The sequence below is a fragment of the Lolium rigidum genome, chromosome 2 (genome assembly GCF_022539505.1).
Source record: "Lolium rigidum isolate FL_2022 chromosome 2, APGP_CSIRO_Lrig_0.1, whole genome shotgun sequence".
Classification (NCBI taxonomy): Eukaryota; Viridiplantae; Streptophyta; class Magnoliopsida; order Poales; family Poaceae; genus Lolium; species Lolium rigidum.
Window position 1 is genome coordinate 277,893,405 of NC_061509.1, and position 5,433 is coordinate 277,898,837.

General features: G+C 53.1%; 1 non-coding gene across 1 annotated transcript; it reads left to right on the forward strand.

Moving 5' to 3' along the window:
• The first annotated feature begins 818 nt into the window (after positions 1-818).
• Positions 819-957, forward strand: LOC124693877. The gene has a single exon (XR_007000323.1). It is a non-coding gene; the product is annotated as a small nucleolar RNA Z247 (small nucleolar RNA).
• Positions 958-5,433: the final 4,476 nt, after the last annotated feature.

Below are 5,433 nucleotides of genomic sequence, written 5' to 3' on the forward strand. Positions count from 1 at the left end.
CATGAGAAGTACTTGATTCAACAATAGTGTTATTCGGGGTGGATGTTTCATATTTCTTTTTCTTTTCTTTTGAAGCTTTTTCCCACAATACAAATAGGCTACTATCAGCAGCAACACTCTGTTAAATACGGTCTGTATAGGTGTATTTATACATGTATTGTAACCTGTTGATGTCTATATAAATAAAGCTGATCACGTGGTGGAGATACACCACGAAACCCTAAACCTATTCTCAAACTTGGTATCAGAGCCGAGCCGATCTCGGCCCTCCCGCCGCCGCCGCCGCCGCCATGAGCTCCTCCGCTCAAACCTCCAAGGCCCTCGGCCCTCTCCTCGCACCGCCCAGTGCCACCACCACCGCCGCCGTCACTACCTCCGTTCCACCACCGGCAGTGCGTCTCAATCGGAGCAACTTCATGCTGTGGCGCACTCTCTCGCTCCCAAATCTCTCCGGGGCGGGACTTCACGGCTACCTTGATGGCACTACGGCCGCGCCGGCGAAGACCATCGTCGAAGGCACTGGTGATGCTGCAGTCACCGTGGCAAACCCCGCCTACGCCACATGGTGGACACAGGACCAGCGTGTCCTAGGGCTACTCCTCTCGTCCATGGACGAGGACATCGCCTGCCAGATGATCGGCAGGACTACGGCCGCCGCGGTGTGGGAAGCAGTCCACGCCATGTTTGGTGCCCAGAACCGTGCCAACATTCGGCACATCCGTCGGCAGATCCAATCTCTGCGAAAGAATGACATGACCGCCAGCGAGTACATGAACAAGGTCAAGGTTCTGGCGGACACCATGGCCGCCGCCGGATCACCACTCAAGGACGATGAGATCATTGACTACATGATCACAGGGTTGGGCTCCGACTTCAACCCCCTTGCGGCCTCCATGATCCGCGACAACCGCGCTGACTCCCTCGCGGACTTCTACTCGCACGTGCTCAGTTTTGAGTCCCTGTGTGCGGGTCAGACCCAGACCGATGACTGGTCCTCCTCTGCAAACGCAGTATCCCGGCCTGGCTCCTTCCCCGCCGCCGGCCAGCCGTCGCAGCACCGCCCCTATGACAACAGCTCTGGGCGCCCCGGCACCGGTCAAGGCGCTGGTGGTGATCGTCGCCAGAACAACGGCGGCAGTAACAACTACGGTGGGGGCGGCAACTACGGTGGGGGCAGCACCAACAACCGCTCCAACGACGGTGGCGGCGATCGCCGTCAGTACAACGGCGGTGGCAATGGCCGAAACGGCCGCAGAAGCGGCGGCCCGGTGCCGAGCCTGTGCAACTGCGGGGGCATGAGGCGAGCGGCCGTCGCAACCGTTTCAACCCTGAGTTTGTGCCCCCACGCCGAGCGCTCCGGCAGCTCGGCGTCCACCAGCTCCAATGACTCCCACTGGCACATGGACACGGGGGCGACGGACCACCGACCGAGTCATCTCGAGCGCCTCCACATGGCCGAACGATACGGCGGGAAGGATCACGTGCAAGTAGCCAATGGTGCAGGTTTGTCAATTTCTCACATTGGTCATTCAACTTTAGCCGGTTCCTCCCTCCGCTTGAAAAATATCCTGCATGTTCCAAATATCCACAAAGATCTCCTTTCTGTATATCGTCTCGTTTTCGATAATTATGTCTTTGTGGAATTTCACCGTGATTTTTTCTGTGTCAAGGACAAGGCCACGAGGAAACTTCTTCTTCTCGGTAGAAGCAAGGGCGGTCTCTACCCAGTTCCTTTTAGCCGAGCCTCGTCATCATTGTTTCGCCATGCCCTCTCCAGCACCAAGACCACGTCCGCGCAATGGCATCAGCGTTTAGGTCATCCTACAAATAAAATAGTGCAAACTCTTGTTAGGAAGAATAATTTATCTTGTTCGCCGTCAGACAATATTGTGTTGGTTTGTGATGCTTGCCCGCGTGCAAAGAGTCACCAATTATCTTATATTGCATCTCATCGTGTTTCCACTATGCCTCTTGAATTGATCCACTATGATGTTTGGGGTCCTGCTATTGCCTCCTCCGGAGGTTTTAAGTACTATGTTAGTTTTATTGATGACTACTCTCGTTTTTGCTGGATTTATCTTCTCAAACACAAGTCTGATGTTGTGCAGGTCTTCTACACCTTCCAGGCACACGTCGAACGCCTTTTGAGCACCAAAATCAAGGCGGTTCGATCCGGCGGGGGGGGGCGAGTATCACAAGCTCCACCGGTATTTTCAGCGCACGGGCATCTCCCACCGTGTGTCCTGCCCTCATACGTCCCAACAAAATGGTGTTGCGGAACGTAAGCACCGTCACCTCGTCGAGACGGGCCTTGCCCTGCTCGCTCACGCCTCCGTCCCTCTCCGGTACTGGGATGAAGCCTTCTTAACGGCGTGTTATCTTATCAATCGAATGCCTACCTCTGTGCTTAACAAAGACACTCCTGTGCAGCGTCTCCTCAAATTAAACCCCGACTATTCCTTCTTACGCATCTTTGGATGTGCTTGTTGGCCCAGTCTTCGCAAATACAATTCCCACAAGCTCTCTTTCCGTTCCAAAATGTGTGTTTTTACGGGATATAGTCCTATGCATAAGGGGTACAAGTGCACGGATAGGTCCACCGGGCGCATTTACATTTCTCGTGACGTCGTGTTCGACGAGTCCGTGTTCCCTTATGCGACCCCCGGTGTCACCGTTGATATCTCCACCCTAGCCGAGTCCATCATCACTTTTCCTTCCACCGAACCGGCTATGAGTGCTCATGTGAGAAATTATGACCTGTCCTATTTGTCTACTGACCATGTTGTTCCAGATGCTGTGTTCCCTGTGCAGGTCCTCGTGCCAGCCTCGTCACCGTCGCCCGCTCACCCGATCGACGTGCATGGGCATGGGGAGACTCCCGAGGTCTCCCATGCAGCTCCGTCGGATGCGCCTTCCGCGCCTTCGTCGCCTGCCCCTACTGGGCCTTGTTCGGCCCAGCCCGCGTCGCCCTCCGCTAGCCCCACCCCGGCCGCGTCGCCCTCTGCCGGCTCTGCCCCGGCCGCATCGCCCTCCACCGGCTCCGCTCCGGCTGCATCACCCTCGGTGGGGCTTTCTTCCGATGCAGCTACGTCAGCTGCTGCCCCTGTCCACTGGCCATCCCATGGCGACACGTCTTCGCACCGACTCTCGCCGTGCGGCGCAATTCACTGATGGGACCGTGCGATATGATCCTTGTCGGCGTGCCTTCTTCGCCGCTCTGTCTCGCATCGCGATGCTCTTCGGGAGCCTGCACGGCATGCTGCCATGACCGATGAATTTGTCGCCCTTCGCCAGAATAATACATGGCGTCTTGTGCCTCGGCCCTCAGGTGTCAATCTGGTTAGCTGCAAGTGGATCTTCAAGACCAAGCATCGCCCTGATGGTTCTATTGACAAGCATAAAGCTCGACTCGTCGCTCGCGGGTACTCACAACAGCATGGCATTGATTACGGCGATACCTTCAGTCCAGTTGTGAAGTCTGCTACGGTGCGCCTGGTTCTCTCCCTCGCTGTGTCCCGCGGTTGGACTCTCCGTCAAATTGATGTGACCAACGCTTTCCTCCATGGATTCCTGACCGAGGAGGTCTATATGCAGCAGCCGCCTGGGTTTGAAGATGCTCAGTACCCTCAGCATGTGTGCAAGCTGCAGCGTTCCATCTATGGCTTGAAACAATCTCCCCGTGCATGGTACGCTCGTCTAAGTGCCCGATTGTTTCAGCTCGGATTCACATCCTCGAAGGCTGATACGTCCTTATTTATCTTCTCCCGGGATGGAGTTCAGATTTATATGCTGGTCTACGTTGACGATATTGTCATCGCCGGCTCTACACACAGGTTGTTGATCGTACGGTCCGGTCTCTCTCGGACAGCTTTCCCATCAAGGATTTGGGTCCCTTGGATTACTTTCTTGGCCTAGAAGCGTCTTACAATTCTGGGGGCATGACTGTGACACAACGTAAGTATGCACTGGATCTTCTGCATCGTGTCAACATGGAGAATTGCAAGCCCACTTCCACGCCTCTTGTTCCTTCAGAGAAGCTTTCCCGTTATGGTGGTACACTGCTACATGTTGATGATGCATTCCGGTATCGCAGTGTTGTTGGCGGGATTCAGTATTTGACTCTCACAAGGCCAGACATCTCCTTTGCTGTTAACAAGGTATGTCAGTACCTTTCTCAGCCGACTGAGATTCATTGGGAGGCGGTTAAACGCATCTTGCGATATGTGAAGGGTACACTTGATACTGGTCTGTGCTTCCGGAAGTCCCGCTCTACTGGCATTAGCATATTTACTGATGCAGATTGGGCCGGGTGTGTTGATGACAGACGATCTACGGGTGGTTTTGCCATCTTTGTAGGACCGAACCTGATATCCTGGAGTTCGAAGAAACAGCCTACAGTCTCAAGATCTAGTACTGAGGCTGAATACAAGGCGTTGGCAACTGCTGAAGCGATTTGGCTAGAGTCTTTGCTTAAAGAACTCGGAGTAATTCAGCAGCGCACGCCCATACTATGGTGTGATAACTTAGGGGCAACATATCTGACCGCTAACACAGTTTTCCATGCTCGAACGAAGCACATAGAGATCGACTTCCACTTTGTGCGCGAGCGTGTTGCAGCTGGAGCTCTTCAGGTCAAGTTTATATCTTCAAGTGATCAGCTAGCTGATGTATTTACTAAGCCAGCTACCCAACAGATGTTAGACCGTTTTAGATCCAATCTGAATCTTGTATGTAAAAGTTCAGATTGAGGGGGAGTGTTAAATACGGTCTGTATAGGTGTATTTATACATGTATTGTAACCTATTGATGTCTATATAAATAAAGCTGATCACGTGGTGGAGATACACCACGAAACCCTAAACCTATTCTCAAACTCACTCTTCTTCTCTACATCTACAGTACAAAGAAAACAAGAAACAGATTGAGTAAAACTAGCCAATTACAAGATTGCATCTAGCAGTCTACTATCATAATTCCTATAACCAGCTGAATTGCAAATACGAGTGCGTAGCTATTAGCTAATCTGCTAGATTAAAGCTAATGTGAAAAATATTCATATAAACACTCCCGTTACCGATCACGGGAATAATTAGGCTAAGTCGTCAAGGTTTTATATTCTACTAGATGTAATGGTTGAAACCCATGTACCGATCAGTCGAGCAGGGGAATACTTAGGTTGCTCGTCGGATGTTGTAGGGTATAGGGAATAACTGAGTAAGAATTGAAGAGAGGAAGAGGCGAAGAGCACATGTCGTCCTAGCCGGCGGCCGCTACTCCTCCGCGCCTCCGGCCTCCACCGATTCCCGCCCACCACTGGCCGCCGCCGCTGCTCCGCTATCTGCGAGCTAGGTTGCCTCGGCTTAATCGCCAAGGGAGGCGATGCGTCCGTCGTGCACTTCTGCGAGGGAGGCGAATAGGCGATGTGGTTGTTCG